The following is a 16,653-nucleotide window of genomic DNA, read 5'->3' as shown; positions in this document are numbered from 1 at the left end:
CTACTATCATCCTTAGCTTTTCAGATTCTGGTTCATGGTCAGATGCAGGTTTGAAAACATGGAAAATGAGCTGTTCATCATGTATTCTCAAAATTAGCTCTCCTTGTTCTACATCTATGAGCGTCTAGCAGTGGCTAGAAATGGCCTTCCCAGAATGATAGGGTGTAGGTAGCTTTCCTCCATGTCCAAAATGACAAAGTCTGTAGGGAAGAAATAATTTCCCACTTTCACCAGCACATTCTCCACTACCCCTTCAGCTTGCTTTTGAGTTTTGTCAGCCAGTTGTATGATTACATCAGTGGATCTTACCTCATTCAGTTGTAGCCTCTTCATAAGAGTTAGAGGCATCACATTTATGCTAGCTCCTAGATCACAGAATCCTCTATCAATTTTTGTTTCCCCTATGATGCAAGGGATATGGAAACTTCCTGGGTCTGTTTTCTTAGAGACTCTGTCCTTCTTGATGAGTGCACTGCATTCCTTGTTCATTATTACAGTTTGTCCTCCTTTCAAAACTCTTTCTTGCTCAGCAATTCTTTCAAATACTTGATATGTGTAGGCATCTGCTGGAGGATATCAAGAAAGGGAATATTGATATGGAGAGACTTAAATGTCTCTAGGAACCTTGAATATGTTTTCCCTTTTTCACCTCCTCCTAACCTCTGAGGAAATGGTGCTTTTGGTTGGTATGTTTCCAGCGTGCCTTCCTTTTGCATATCCTTAGCTTGCTCCGTTTCGCTTTCCTGCTTAGCTTCTTCCACACTTTCTTTCAAGATTTTTGGCTCCTTTTCTGAGGGTCTGATTCCGTCTTCTTCTGAGACTTCCTTCAATGTGGTGATGGCCTTGCATTCTTCCCATCTCACTCCCTTTTGTTCCCCTTTAGGATTCTTTTCTGTGTCACTAGGGAACACTGCAGTTGACTTAGGGGCCTGTTGAGAAAGTTCTCCTACTCGAGCCTCCATCCACTTGAGTTTTTCGCCATGGTTTCTTAGGTTGATCTCACATCGTCCTAAAGTTTTTCAACTCACTTATGTCCTGACCCATGTTTACTAACCTTCCTTCTATCCTGTTTAATTGATCTTGAAATTGTTGGTTCGGATTAGGTTGGGCAGGTTGGTTATTTTGGCCATGATATGGTGATTGGGAGTAAGTGTTTTGTGTGGCTTGGTATGATCTTTGGTTGGAGTTTTGGTATGTGGAATTGTTATGTTGGTTGTGGTTGTAAGGTTTGTGGTTTTGTGGTTGGCTTTGCTGGTTTCCCCACCCAAAGTTTGGGTGGTTTTTCCATCCTGGGTTGTAAGTGTTGGAATGTGGATCATATGGTTGCCTTTGTTGATTTCCCACATAGTTGGCCTCTTCCCAATCACCTCCTTCAATGCTTACTTCCTCTTGATCTTGTGTGTGTATTGCAGCCACTTGCTTTGTGTCTAATTTCCTGGTGAGCTCTGCTAGTTGCTTGGCAAACACCTTGTTTTGGGCTAGAATTGTATCAACATGGTTCAGCTCCATCACTCCTTAGTATTGTGCTCTCTGAAGCATAGTAGTACTCATTCTCAGCCACTGTCTCAATCACTTCAATGGCTTTTCCACAGTCTTTTTTCTGTTCAATGAACCTCCGGATGAATGGTATAACCTTCCTTGATTCATAAGAAAGTCCATCATAGAAAATATGCAATTGCACCCAGTCAGGGAACATGTTTGGGGGCATTTCCTTGTCAACTCTTTGAACTCTCCCATGCCTCGTAGAGAGTCTCACCATCCTGTTGTCTAAAAGTCTGAACCTTAGATCAAAGCCTATTGATCTTTTGTGGGGGGTAGAAACGTGCCAGAAACTTGCTCTCCACCTCATCCCAGGTTGTTAGGCTGTCCCTTGGGAATGATTCCAGCCACTTAGCTGCCTTGTCCCTAAGTGAAAATGGGAACAAGAGCAGTTTGTAGGCATCTTCCTGGACTCCATTGGACTTCACTGTGTCACAAATTCTCAGGAATTTGGTGAGATGTTGATTTGGATCTTCATTAGCACTCCCACCAAATGAACAATGGTTCTCCACCAGTGATATTAGCTGTGGTTTGAGTTCAAAATTGTTGGCCTGAATGGGTGGTTTCTGAATGCTACTACCACAATTCCCAGAGGTTGGGTTTATGTATGAACCAAGAACCCTTCTCTCAGGAATGGCATTGTTTCCATCATCCCTCTCATGGTTGTGAACTTCTCTATCCATGTTGAGATCTAGAGCTTCCTCAAAGTTGTCCTCAGATTCTCCTTCAGATTCTTCTTCTCCCAGTACCCTCTTCCTTCTTGCTTCCCTTCTAAGTCTATGAAGGGTCCTCTCTGGTTCGGTATATGGAGGGGTTGATGTCTCTTCTCTCCTACCTGTCATACAAGAACACACCACAAGCAACAACCAAGTGGAATACTCTTGGTTAATGGAAGAGTATGGTTAGAGCAGTTGAGGAATTAATTCAAATAGTTAGTGGGTCAGTGAGTTAGTTGCTCGAAATGAAAGGCATAAGAAAGAAAAAGCAAATAACAGAGTGCAGAAATTAAAATTCAACAAGTAACTTGAACTAAATTAACAAAACAAAAAAAAAATTGCTCAATCTAGTTAACTTCCAATTTGAGAATTGTCAATCGAAAACCAATCCCCGGCAACGGCGCCATAAACTTGATGTGCTATAACTGAGTATAGCTACGATTAAGGAAATTGCACAATCGGCAAAATTCCTTCCGGCAAGTGCACCGGTTATCGTCAAGTAAAAACTCACAATAGAGTGAGGTCGAATCCCACAAGGATTGGTTGAATAAGCAATTCGAATTAGAAGTTTGATTAGTTGAGAGGAATCAAGAATTGGGTGTGAATTGCATAAAGTAAATTGGCGGTAAATGTAAATTGCAAGGAATTGAAATGACTGAATCTTAAATTGCGAGAATTAAAGTGCGGAAAAGTAAATTGCTGAAATTAAAAGGGAATTGGGGAGGATTTGCATGAATTGAAATTGCAGAATGTAAATAGAAAAGGTAGATCAGAGATGGGGAGTTCATTGGGTATGAGGAGATATTGAGATCTCCGAATCAAAACATTTTCATCTCTTCCTCGACCAATGCATTCATTGAATCTTGCTTGGCAATCTTATATGATTGGATCCCAATTCCTTGGCTCACCAATTCTCTCTAAAAACAAACAAATTCCCAATCCCTTGGTTTAAATGTTCATAAGAAGAGATGAAGCTCGATCACTGATTATACCACACAGTTTCATGAACCACAATTTGGTAGGATTACATGTCACAATATCCATCCAAACCCCAATCCAATTCACTGTGAGAAAGCTTCTCTAGCATGAATCCTCCATTCCTTTCCCAAGGTTCCGAAGGATTCCAATTATGGGTAGTTTCTTTCCCAAGACAACTACCCAATGGAATTAGATCGAGAAGCTTTCTAACAAAATTCAAGAGAAAAGATTGAAGAAGAAGATAAAACTATTATTGATTCATTGAATTACAATAGAGCTCCCTAACCCAATGAAAGGGGTTTAGTGAGTCATAGCTCCGAATTCAAAACTAGAAAAATTGATGAAAAATTCTCAAGTGTCCAAAAGTAAAAAAAAAAGTCCCCTTGACTTCAATTCTATCCTATTTATACACTTTCTAAATTGAGCTTCTGTTGTGATTCTTGGGCTTTGAGGCCTTTCCCTGATTTCCTTTTTGCTTTGGGTTTATGATCCATAATCCTGATGAGGCTGTGATCCCATTCTGTAACATTCATTGAGCAAACTTAGTGATAAACAAGTAATGACACAAGACTCAACAATTTTGAAGTTCCAGACTCATCAATTCTTCAGGCCCAATCCCATAAACTATGATATTCAATTGGGTTTCATACCATAATAGGTTTAAGTTAATATTTGTGCTCCAATGCTAACTTAAACCTCAATATAATTGGCCCAGAAACCCTTTCAAAGAGTGGCGTTTAAGTTGAAGTTTAAGTTTCAGTTTAAGGTCAAACTAAAACTTAAACGTGGAATTGGAAGAAAGCACCCCAGGAGTGTACATAGTCGAACACGTTTAACCTCCAGTTTAAGGTTAAACTGGAGGTTAAACTTGGAAATGAAGAAAGCAACCCCTGGAGGCTATTAGGATCGAACACGTTTAACCTCCAGTTTGAGGTCAAACTGGAGGTTAAACTTAGAAATGAAGAAAGCAACCCCTGGAGGCCATTAGGATCGAACACGTTTAACCTCCAGTTTGAGGTCAAACTGGAGGTTAAACTTGGAAATGAAGAACACACCCTGGAGGAGAAAAACCATCGAACACGTTTAACCTCCAGTTTGAGGTCAAACTGGAGGTTAAACGTGGAACTCTTCTGGTGCCTCTCTATTGCTTCTGGCGTTTAACCTCCAGTTTGAGGTCAAACTGGAGGTTAAACGTGGAATGCTTCTTGGTGAGAAAAGAAAGTGTCGAACACGTTTAACCTCCAGTTTGAGGTTAAACTGGAGGTTAAACGTGGAAATGCTTTTGTGCCTCCCTTAGTTCAATTCTCATTCTGGCGTTTAATTTCCAGTTTGAGGTCAAACTGGAGGTTAAACGTGGAATGCTCCTTAGTGCCCTTTCTCATTCTGGCGTTTAACTTCCAGTTTGAGGTCAAACTGGAGGTTAAACGCCAGTTACAGCATTTCCTCTCTTCTCATAATTTTGGCGTTTAAGCTCCAGTTTAGGCTTAAACTGGAGCTTAAACGTCCCATTTGAATTTCAAGCTTCCTTCATTGATTTTGTTGCTTCCTTGCCTAGCCTCTCTTCCCTGAAATCATCCAAACAATTGCATCAAAATCTTGCAAAATTTCATGAGAATTCATCCATTCATAGCATTCAAGTAATATAACTAAAAACTCATGGAATTTGCATCAAAATTACACTGTTTGGATGATTCATTACTTTGTTGTTCATTTAACCATTCTTGGTTACTTTAAGCTCAAGAAAATGCATAAAACAACTAAAACTAACAGAAAAATGCTAGTGAAACTAGCCCAAGATGCCTTGGCATCACAACACCAAACTTAATACTTGCTTGTCCCTAAGCAAGTCCTGAGTTAATTGAGAAGAAAGTATGAAACAGAAAGCAATTACATTGGCTATATTAGCAAGCATTTGAAGTTCATCAGAAGGGTTTTATGCAGAAAGTTGCAGCATCACTTTTTCATTCTTATCAGATAAGATTATCACTTTTTCATTGCATCCATCAAACACTGCTATGGCCTCTTGTTATTCTTATGTCCTTGGCACTTTTCCTTTCTTTGTTTTTCTTTTTCTTAGAGCTCCCTTGCTCCTTGTTTGCTCAGTGTCATGTGTTGCACAAGCCTTTGGCATTTTCTTTTTCTTATCAGTGCACTACACATATCCACTACAGGCATTTTAGTTCACATTTCTTCTTGAGACATTGGTGCCCAGCACCTCTTTGTGTGACTAAATGTTTTGTATTTAGGTTGCTCTTGATAATGGACTTTTGGTTGATAATCCCGGGTTAGTTAACCCAAGTTACCAAGTGTTGAAACACTCCTTCGAACCTATTCATCCAAGCATATCCTTAATACATAAACACTACAGGCATTTGTCTCAAAAGTTCAAACCATTGGTGCCTAGCTTATTTTCTCAATTCTTTTTCTTGCTTTTTGGTTGCCCTTTTTCAGTGGCTTTTACTTCTTCTTTTTCTTTCTTTTTTTCATGGCCAAAGACATTTATTCATCAAGATCCATAGACAGTATTCAACTTCTACACAAAAATGATAATTCTACACTCAATTTCCAGTGAGCTGACTAAACAATCAAGCATGCATACCACCACTTAATTCTACTTGATTTGTCACTAATTGAGCCAAGTTACTTTTGTTCAAACTTTTCTTTTTTTTGGAAACAGAACAAGCATGGCAAGCATTTGTTTAAGAAGGTGAAGTTATATCCAAACATCTAGGCATTCACTTTATTCAAAGCAGTAAACAAACAAACATACAAATTGACTTAAAATGAAAGAAAGCTCATAAAGACAATTCATAAACTATTATTTGATTATTAAGGAACAAGACCACCTCTCATTTGTTGCTTGGTTCTTTTTGATTCTTGGGGTTCTGCTTCTTCTTGCTTCTTACCTCTTTTTGACCGCTTGTACTTCCTTTATCTTTTCTCATGAGCTTTGTCTAGAATCCAGCCTTTTTCATTGTTTCTTCCACTCCTTTTTCAAGGATCATCGCCTTGTTTATTTCTCCTTCTTTTCTCCCTTTGAAATACTCATCAAAAGATGGGAATGCTGGGTCCATCTTGTGTAGATGTTCCCCTATGTAGTTAAGCTTGATTTGAGAGCTGATGTTGTAATCAGCTTGAACTGAGTATCTTGCATTTTGCAAAGTGGTGGCTTCCTTGATTGCCAAGATATTGGCATCTTGGTGTTGGCATATGTGGCTGAGGGATTCCTGTAATTGTAAATTCTGTTCCCTTTGCAGATCTAGGAATCTTGATTCAAAGTTCCTTTGCATGTCCATCATTTTGAGGTGAAAGTCCTCTTGCCTCTCTTGAGACCTCATGTATTGTTGAGACATTCCTTCCATGATTTCCTGCATTCTGCTCATATCCATGGGGTCTCTGGGAACTTGTTGCCTTCTTTCTGGACTTCTTTGCTCTTCTTGCTCTTCTTCTCCTTCTTGCTCTGCTTCTTGCTCCTCTTCTGCTTGTTGCCCTTCTTCATTTCTTCTTTTTGTATGTCTTGGGGGAGTTGGGCCAAGAGTCATTCTGTGAGCAGTTATGGCCATTCCAGGATATAGCCAATTAGGTCTTTCATCTTCAAGTGGTACTTGGGCATCAATGCATAGTCTAATGATGGTGCTAGGGAAGTGGAGCCAGGAGTCAGGGTCACTTTTCTCACTAAACTCTTGTATCTGATCAGCAATGAGTTTATGAACCTTGATCTCTCCTCCCACCATAATGCAATGTAGCAAGATGGCTCTTTTAGGGACTATTTCTGAAGAGTTTGCAGTGGGTAGGATGGATCTCCTAACTATTGCATACCACCCCTTAGCTTCAGGTGTTAGGTCTCCCCTTCTCAAGACTCTTGGAGCCCCTTTTGTTTTTCTTACCCATTCAGCTCTGATGGCACAAAGGTCTTCAGCAATAGTCGTATAGTCAGGTTCTCCTATCATCCTTTCCTCATAACTTGCTTGGCTGAAACGTATGTTTTTCAGGCCAAGAGTTTTCATGATTGCCTTGGGGCTGAAATCAACTTCCACCCCTCTCACATAACTTTTGTAGGTAGGTTCCACGGTTGGATCCTCCCTCACTGCATTTGCATAAAACTCCTTCACCAGATTGATGTTGATCTTAGTGATTGGCTTAGTCAAGAGCTCCCACTTCCTCTTTTTGATCTTCTCCCAAATACCTGGGAACTCATCCTTTTCCAGGTCAAAGGGAACCTCAGCTAGTACCCTTTTAGGTCTCATCCATTCGGCTTGGATCTCATGGAAAACTGATTTGTATTTCCATGCATCAAATTCCCTTTCCTCCTCCATGGGTTGCTTGTCTTTTCTTCTTTTGTGGCTAGATGAGGCTGCCATTGGTTCTTTAGTTTTGGAGAGTAACAAGCTAAGGTTGACAAGGTGAAGTAAGAAAATGTGGTTAGAAGAGTGGTGAGGTTGTTTTCGGCAAGAGATAGTTATGCTATGATGAAAGGAAATGTGCAAGAAGGAGCTTTGGTGGTGTGGAGCTCGTTCCCTAATTGCTTCTTTATATTGCAAGCAAGTGAAAAATGGATGGCTAGGGTGATTTGTGAAGGATGGCTTGATGGTAAATATATGAATTAGGGAAAAGGACGAATTGCTTTTCACTTTCTTGGAAGTATTCTAGGTGCATTAGGTTGTACATGTAGCTATCTTTTCATGCAGAACTTCTTTTTCCCATTTGTTAGTTTCAAAGACCTTTGAACTTCCTTTTTGACCAAGCACCGTGCCTCCCCATTTGTCTTTTTCCTCCATTATTATCCTTCCTTTTGTACCTGCACAAACAAACAAATTTGTTATCATTTTTTTTTCGGTCATGTGAATAAGGAAAAGCACTTGCACATGTTTTTCATTCTTTTTGAATTGTAGATCAATGATTAACTTTATGAGCTTATAGCCGTGACTTTTATATGTATGCACACTTATTATTGGACACCAAACTTAGTGTTTGGTAATGTCTCCTGATGACATGAAATCCATGTTAGTGTCCTTAATGAATGTGCATAATTCTTAATAAATCATAGTCACCTTGACTCTTTGATCCTAAACAATTTCACTACCTAAAGTAATTGAAATCAAAGTATTAAGACATGCAAATGGTATACTTGTCATGAAATTCTAAATCCAGAGGAACTTCTTGCTTTTCATTAATTGTGTTCAAAAAGGAACACCAAACTTAATGTTTGGTTGTGCACCTTGAATGAAAAACTAAATACAATTTTGCATAAGATTTGGAGATGCCTTCAGGCACACCAAACTTAGAGACCAATTGTATTTTACATGTAATGTTTAGTGCACCTTATCAACGGTTGTCCTGAGGATTCACGTTCATGCATAAGAAACCATGCTTTATTAGATGCAGAGTAAAACAATAAAGAGTAAGGATACTAAAAACATGGGTTACCTCCCATGAAGCGCTTCTTTAACGTCACTAGCTTGACGGTTGTCCCTTGTTAGGGTGGATTGTAGTGCTTGATGTCTTCTCCTCTCACTATGAAAACGTCCCCATTTGATTCCTTTATGATTTCCAAATGTTCCATAGAAAGAACTTTCCTGATTGTGAACACTTGAGGAAGCTGTGAAGGAATGGTTTTGAGGCCAGGTGGCATTGGCAGATAATGACTTGATATCACTTCATCTCTCGGAGAGAAACCTTCAGTGGGAATTTTCTTGTTTCTCCACCCTCTTGGCACTTTCTTTACAATTCTTCCCTCTCTCTTGAGGACTTCTTCTTTGACTCTTATGCCAGGAGGTTCCTTCTTATTTGTTTCTTTTAATTCTTGTGGCTTTAACTCTTGCAAATCTTGTTTGCCTTCCAAGGACTGTTTTAGAGTTTTAGTTGCTGGATTGCTTTCCTCCGAACAGAGATGGCTACTATCATCCTTAGGCTTTTCAGATTCTGGTTCATGGTCAGATGCAGGTTTGAAAACATGGAAAATGAGCTGTTCATCATGTATTCTCAAAATTAGCTCTCCTTGTTCTACATCTATGAGCGCTCTAGCAGTGGCTAGAAATGGCCTTCCCAGAATGATAGGGTGTAGGTAGCTTTCCTCCATGTCCAAAATGACAAAGTCTGTAGGGAAGAAATAATTTCCCACTTTCACCAGCACATTCTCCACTACCCCTTCAGCTTGCTTTTGAGTTTTGTCAGCCAGTTGTATGATTACATCAGTGGATCTTACCTCATTCAGTTGTAGCCTCTTCATAAGAGTTAGAGGCATCACATTTATGCTAGCTCCTAGATCACAGAATCCTCTATCAATTTTTGTTTCCCCTATGATGCAAGGGATATGGAAACTTCCTGGGTCTGTTTTCTTAGAGACTCTGTCCTTCTTGATGAGTGCACTGCATTCCTTGTTCATTATTACAGTTTGTCCTCCTTTCAAAACTCTTTTCTTGCTCAGCAATTCTTTCAAATACTTGATATGTGTAGGCATCTGCTGGAGGATATCAAGAAAGGGAATATTGATATGGAGAGACTTAAATGTCTCTAGGAACCTTGAATATGTTTTCCCTTTTTCACCTCCTCCTAACCTCTGAGGAAATGGTGCTTTTGGTTGGTATGTTTCCAGCGTGCCTTCCTTTTGCATATCCTTAGCTTGCTCCGTTTCGCTTTCCTGCTTAGCTTCTTCCACACTTTCTTTCAAGATTTTTGGCTCCTTTTCTGAGGGTCTGATTCCGTCTTCTTCTGAGACTTCCTTCAATGTGGTGATGGCCTTGCATTCTTCCCATCTCACTCCCTTTTGTTCCCCTTTAGGATTCTTTTCTGTGTCACTAGGGAACACTGCAGTTGACTTAGGGGCCTGTTGAGAAAGTTCTCCTACTCGAGCCTCCATCCACTTGAGTTTTTCGCCATGGTTTCTTAAGGTTGATCTCACATCGTCCCTAAAGTTTTTCAACTCACTTATGTCCTGACCCATGTTTACTAACCTTCCTTCTATCCTGTTTAATTGATCTTGAAATTGTTGGTTCGGATTAGGTTGGGCAGGTTGGTTATTTTGGCCATGATATGGTGATTGGGAGTAAGTGTTTTGTGTGGCTTGGTATGATCTTTGGTTGGAGTTTTGGTATGTGGAATTGTTATGTTGGTTGTGGTTGTAAGGTTTGTGGTTTTGTGGTTGGCTTTGCTGGTTTCCCCACCCAAAGTTTGGGTGGTTTTTCCATCCTGGGTTGTAAGTGTTGGAATGTGGATCATATGGTTGCCTTTGTTGATTTCCCACATAGTTGGCCTCTTCCCAATCACCTCCTTCAATGCTTACTTCCTCTTGATCTTGTGTGTGTATTGCAGCCACTTGCTTTGTGTCTAATTTCCTGGTGAGCTCTGCTAGTTGCTTGGCAAACACCTTGTTTTGGGCTAGAATTGTATCAACATGGTTCAGCTCCATCACTCCCTTAGTATTGTGCCTCTCTGAAGCATAGTAGTACTCATTCTCAGCCACTGTCTCAATCACTTCAATGGCTTCTTCCACAGTCTTTTTTCTGTTCAATGAACCTCCGGATGAATGGTATACAGCCTTCCTTGATTCATAAGAAAGTCCATCATAGAAAATATGCAATTGCACCCAGTCAGGGAACATGTTTGGTGGGCATTTCCTTGTCAACTCTTTGAACCTCTCCCATGCCTCGTAGAGAGTCTCACCATCCTGTTGTCTAAAAGTCTGAACCTTAGATCAAAGCCTATTGATCTTTTGTGGGGGGTAGAAACGTGCCAGAAACTTGCTCTCCACCTCATCCCAGGTTGTTAGGCTGTCCCTTGGGAATGATTCCAGCCACTTAGCTGCCTTGTCCCTAAGTGAAAATGGGAACAAGAGCAGTTTGTAGGCATCTTCCTGGACTCCATTGGACTTCACTGTGTCACAAATTCTCAGGAATTTGGTGAGATGTTGATTTGGATCTTCATTAGCACTCCCACCAAATGAACAATGGTTCTCCACCAGTGATATTAGCTGTGGTTTGAGTTCAAAATTGTTGGCCTGAATGGGTGGTTTCTGAATGCTACTACCACAATTCCCAGAGGTTGGGTTTATGTATGAACCAAGAACCCTTCTCTCAGGAATGGCATTGTTTCCATCATCCCTCTCATGGTTGTGAACTTCTCTATCCATGTTGAGATCTAGAGCTTCCTCAAAGTTGTCCTCAGATTCTCCTTCAGATTCTTCTTCTCCCAGTACCCTCTTCCTTCTTGCTTCCCTTCTAAGTCTATGAAGGGTCCTCTCTGGTTCGGTATATGGAGGGGTTGATGTCTCTTCTCTCCTACCTGTCATACAAGAACACACCACAAGCAACAACCAAGTGGAATACTCTTGGTTAATGGAAGAGTATGGTTAGAGCAGTTGAGGAATTAATTCAAATAGTTAGTGGGTCAGTGAGTTAGTTGCTCGAAATGAAAGGCATAAGAAAGAAAAAGCAAATAACAGAGTGCAGAAATTAAAATTCAACAAGTAACTTGAACTAAATTAACAAAACAAAAAAAAATTGCTCAATCTAGTTAACTTCCAATTTGAGAATTGTCAATCGAAAACCAATCCCCGGCAACGGCGCCATAAACTTGATGTGCTATAACTGAGTATAGCTACGATTAAGGAAATTGCACAATCGGCAAAATTCCTTCCGGCAAGTGCACCGGTTATCGTCAAGTAAAAACTCACAATAGAGTGAGGTCGAATCCCACAAGGATTGGTTGAATAAGCAATTCGAATTAGAAGTTTGATTAGTTGAGCGGAATCAAGAATTGGGTGTGAATTGCATAAAGTAAATTGGCGGTAAATGTAAATTGCAAGGAATTGAAATGACTGAATCTTAAATTGCGAGAATTAAAGTGCGGAAAAGTAAATTGCTGAAATTAAAAGGGAATTGGGGAGGATTTGCATGAATTGAAATTGCAGAATGTAAATAGAAAAGGTAGATCAGAGATGGGGAGTTCATTGGGTATGAGGAGATATTGAGATCTCCGAATCAAAACATTTTCATCTCTTCCTCGACCAATGCATTCATTGAATCTTGCTTGGCAATCTTATATGATTGGATCCCAATTCCTTGGCTCACCAATTCTCTCTAAAAACAAACAAATTCCCAATCCCTTGGTTTAAATGTTCATAAGAAGAGATGAAGCTCGATCACTGATTATACCACACAGTTTCATGAACCACAATTTGGTAGGATTACATGTCACAATATCCATCCAAACCCCAATCCAATTCACTGTGAGAAAGCTTCTCTAGCATGAATCCTCCATTCCTTTCCCAAGGTTCCGAAGGATTCCAATTATGGGTAGTTTCTTTCCCAAGACAACTACCCAATGGAATTAGATCGAGAAGCTTTCTAACAAAATTCAAGAGAAAAGATTGAAGAAGAAGATAAAACTATTATTGATTCATTGAATTACAATAGAGCTCCCTAACCCAATGAAAGGGGTTTAGTGAGTCATAGCTCCGAATTCAAAACTAGAAAAATTGATGAAAAATTCTCAAGTGTCCAAAAGTAAAAAAAAAGTCCCCTTGACTTCAATTCTATCCTATTTATACACTTTCTAAATTGAGCTTCTGTTGTGATTCTTGGGCTTTGAGGCCTTTCCCTGATTTCCTTTTTGCTTTGGGTTTATGATCCATAATCCTGATGAGGCTGTGATCCCATTCTGTAACATTCATTGAGCAAACTTAGTGATAAACAAGTAATGACACAAGACTCAACAATTTTGAAGTTCCAGACTCATCAATTCTTCAGGCCCAATCCCATAAACTATGATATTCAATTGGGTTTCATACCATAATAGGTTTAAGTTAATATTTGTGCTCCAATGCTAACTTAAACCTCAATATAATTGGCCCAGAAACCCTTTCAAAGAGTGGCGTTTAAGTTGAAGTTTAAGTTTCAGTTTAAGGTCAAACTAAAACTTAAACGTGGAATTGGAAGAAAGCACCCCAGGAGTGTACATAGTCGAACACGTTTAACCTCCAGTTTAAGGTTAAACTGGAGGTTAAACTTGGAAATGAAGAAAGCAACCCCTGGAGGCTATTAGGATCGAACACGTTTAACCTCCAGTTTGAGGTCAAACTGGAGGTTAAACTTAGAAATGAAGAAAGCAACCCCTGGAGGCCATTAGGATCGAACACGTTTAACCTCCAGTTTGAGGTCAAACTGGAGGTTAAACTTGGAAATGAAGAACACACCCTGGAGGAGAAAAACCATCGAACACGTTTAACCTCCAGTTTGAGGTCAAACTGGAGGTTAAACGTGGAACTCTTCTGGTGCCTCTCTATTGCTTCTGGCGTTTAACCTCCAGTTTGAGGTCAAACTGGAGGTTAAACGTGGAATGCTTCTTGGTGAGAAAAGAAAGTGTCGAACACGTTTAACCTCCAGTTTGAGGTTAAACTGGAGGTTAAACGTGGAAATGCTTTTGTGCCTCCCTTAGTTCAATTCTCATTCTGGCGTTTAATTTCCAGTTTGAGGTCAAACTGGAGGTTAAACGTGGAATGCTCCTTAGTGCCCTTTCTCATTCTGGCGTTTAACTTCCAGTTTGAGGTCAAACTGGAGGTTAAACGCCAGTTACAGCATTTCCTCTCTTCTCATAATTTTGGCGTTTAAGCTCCAGTTTAGGCTTAAACTGGAGCTTAAACGTCCCATTTGAATTTCAAGCTTCCTTCATTGATTTTGTTGCTTCCTTGCCTAGCCTCTCTTCCCTGAAATCATCCAAACAATTGCATCAAAATCTTGCAAAATTTCATGAGAATTCATCCATTCATAGCATTCAAGTAATATAACTAAAAACTCATGGAATTTGCATCAAAATTACACTGTTTGGATGATTCATTACTTTGTTGTTCATTTAACCATTCTTGGTTACTTTAAGCTCAAGAAAATGCATAAAACAACTAAAACTAACAGAAAAATGCTAGTGAAACTAGCCCAAGATGCCTTGGCATCAATGACAAATACAATACTTTACATAATTAAATATCAAATCTAGTACTCTAAATAATTAATTATTTAAAAAATTCGTATACTAATATTTTAAGAACCACTTTATAGGTGTGATTTTCTTGCATGCATTATATACTAATTAAATAATTAAGCCAATATGCCAAACAAATAATATTGTAAAAGACAAAATTAATAAACTTTTTTGTAATATAGTTTATTTATTTTAGTTTAATTTAAAATATTTATATACTCAAATTTTAAATACGATATTCTAAGTAATCAAGTATTTTAGAAAATTAAAAAAAATTAATCCATTAAAAGCAATTTAAAAAGAAAAATGTTAAAAAAATATTTATAAAATTTTTTTATCCCATCATTGACAGATAATTAAATACAGACATGTAAAAAAATAAATAAAATGTACCTATAAAATGTAAAGAAATTATTTTTTTGTCAAATCACGTTAATGAGAGAAAAAGGCATAACGCTATTTATCTACATAAAAAATTGGTAACAAATTAAAAAATAAAAAATGGATTAAAAATATAGATTGAGTAAGTAAATTGAAAAAAAAAATTGTAACCGCAGTAGAGTAAGGCAAAGGAAAAAGATGGAGGCAATTCAATTCAATTGAGAATGTTAAAGAAAGGAGAAGAAAAACATCAAAAGAAATACAAAAATGATAAAATTTTTTAAGAAGTTACAACAAAAGCTCTAATAAAATAATTAGAGTGAAGTTACAAAGTACATTGAGAACAAAATTGTACAAACTAAAACTAAGATAAAACTAAATAAAATATAATTTAAATGAATATCACAAATATAATAAAATTTACCAAAAATTACTTATCACTTGATGTATGGATTTGTTTTCCTTGTCTAATACTTTCTCGATAACTGGCACGCCTTCTGGCAAGGTGTTGCTGCCTTTATTCTTCACTCTAAGTTCGTCGACCACTTCTACGTGAATATTTCATTGGTATGTTGTCAACTGTAATTAATCAAAGAAACATATAAAAATAGTTTTAAACTTTTATTTAACGAGGAAAAGTAAATTACAGTAGGTTTTACATTATATTTAGACGAAGCGAGAAGAATAGCGGAGAAGATGGAGGAGAAATGAAGAAATTTTTTTATTATAGAGTAACTAGTGAAGTGAGAGAGATTAAGAGGAGAAATTAGTATCCTGTTAATTATTATAGATGAAGATGAAGATTAAGTAGTGGGAATTTTGTAACGTGATGTAAGAAATTAACGGAGAAGTTATATTGACATGGACGTGAATGAAAATAAAGTAGTGGAAATTTTGTAATGGAAAATAAGTTATTAAGAAGGATAAAAATGGAAAAAAATGGGAGACAAAAATGAGTTTTTTCATTATATATTGTTATAGATCAAATCAAATTAATGAGAGAAAAAAGCATAACGCTATTTGTCTATGTGAAAAATTGGTAACAAATTAAAAAAAATAGATTAAAAATATAGATTGAGTAAGTGAATTAAAAAAAATTTGTAATCGTAGTGAAAGAAGGCAAAGGAGAAGGATGGAGGCAATTCAATTGAGAATGTTAAAGAAAGGAGAAGAAAAATATAAAAAATACAAAAATGATATTTTTTTTTAAGAAGTTACAACAAAAACTCTAATAAAATAATTAGAATGAAGCTATAGAGTACATTATACTTAAAGCAAAATGGTACAAACTAAAATTAAGATAAAACTAAATAAAATATAATTTAAATGAATATCACAAATATAATAAAATTTACCAAAAATTACTTATCACTTGATGTATGGATTTGTTTTCCTTGTCTAATACTCTCTCGATAACTGGTACGCCTTCTGCCAAGGTGTTGCTGCCTCTGTTCTTCACTCATATTTTGTCTTTGTTACTTGGCATAGTCTTGTCAAGTTCGTCGACCACTTCTACGTGAATCTTCTATTGGTATGTTGTCAACTGTAATTAATCAAAGAAACATATAAAAATAGTTTTACACTTTTATTTGATGAGGAAAAATAAATTACAGTAGGTTTTATATTATATTTAGGCGAAGAGAGAAGAATGCTGGAGAAAATGGAGGAGAAATGAAGAACATTTTTTCTATTATGGAGTAACCAGTGAAGTGAGAGAGATTAAAAGGAGACATTAGTATCCTATTGGTTATTATAGATGAAGATGAAGATTAAGTAGTGAAAATTCTGTAACTGATGTAGTAACGTGATGTGAGAAAAATTAACGGAAAAAGTTATATTGACATGACGTGAATAGAAATGAAGTAGTGAGAATTCTGTAACGGGAAGTAAGTTATTAATAAGGATAAAAATGGAAAATAATTGGACACCAAAATGAGTTTTTCCATTATATATTGTTATAGAAGTAACCAGTGAAGTGAGAGAGATTAAGAGGAGAAATTAGTATCCTATTAGTTATTATAGATGAAGATGAAGATTAAGTAGTAAAAATTCTGTAACTGATGTA

The 16,653-nt window shown here is 37.6% G+C and overlaps 1 non-coding gene and 1 pseudogene across 1 annotated transcript; both read left to right on the top strand.

Moving 5' to 3' along the window:
- The first annotated feature begins 1,694 nt into the window (after positions 1–1,694).
- Positions 1,695–1,796, top strand: LOC112711511 (small nucleolar RNA R71; annotated as a pseudogene).
- Positions 1,797–10,831: 9,035 nt separating this feature from the next.
- Positions 10,832–10,935, top strand: LOC112714995 (small nucleolar RNA R71). The gene has a single exon (XR_003159429.1). It is a non-coding gene; the product is annotated as a small nucleolar RNA R71 (small nucleolar RNA).
- Positions 10,936–16,653: the final 5,718 nt, after the last annotated feature.

This window comes from Arachis hypogaea, chromosome 1 (assembly GCF_003086295.3).
Source record: "Arachis hypogaea cultivar Tifrunner chromosome 1, arahy.Tifrunner.gnm2.J5K5, whole genome shotgun sequence".
NCBI lineage: Eukaryota > Viridiplantae > Streptophyta > Magnoliopsida > Fabales > Fabaceae > Arachis > Arachis hypogaea.
This window is presented reverse-complemented; position numbering and strand designations above follow the sequence as displayed.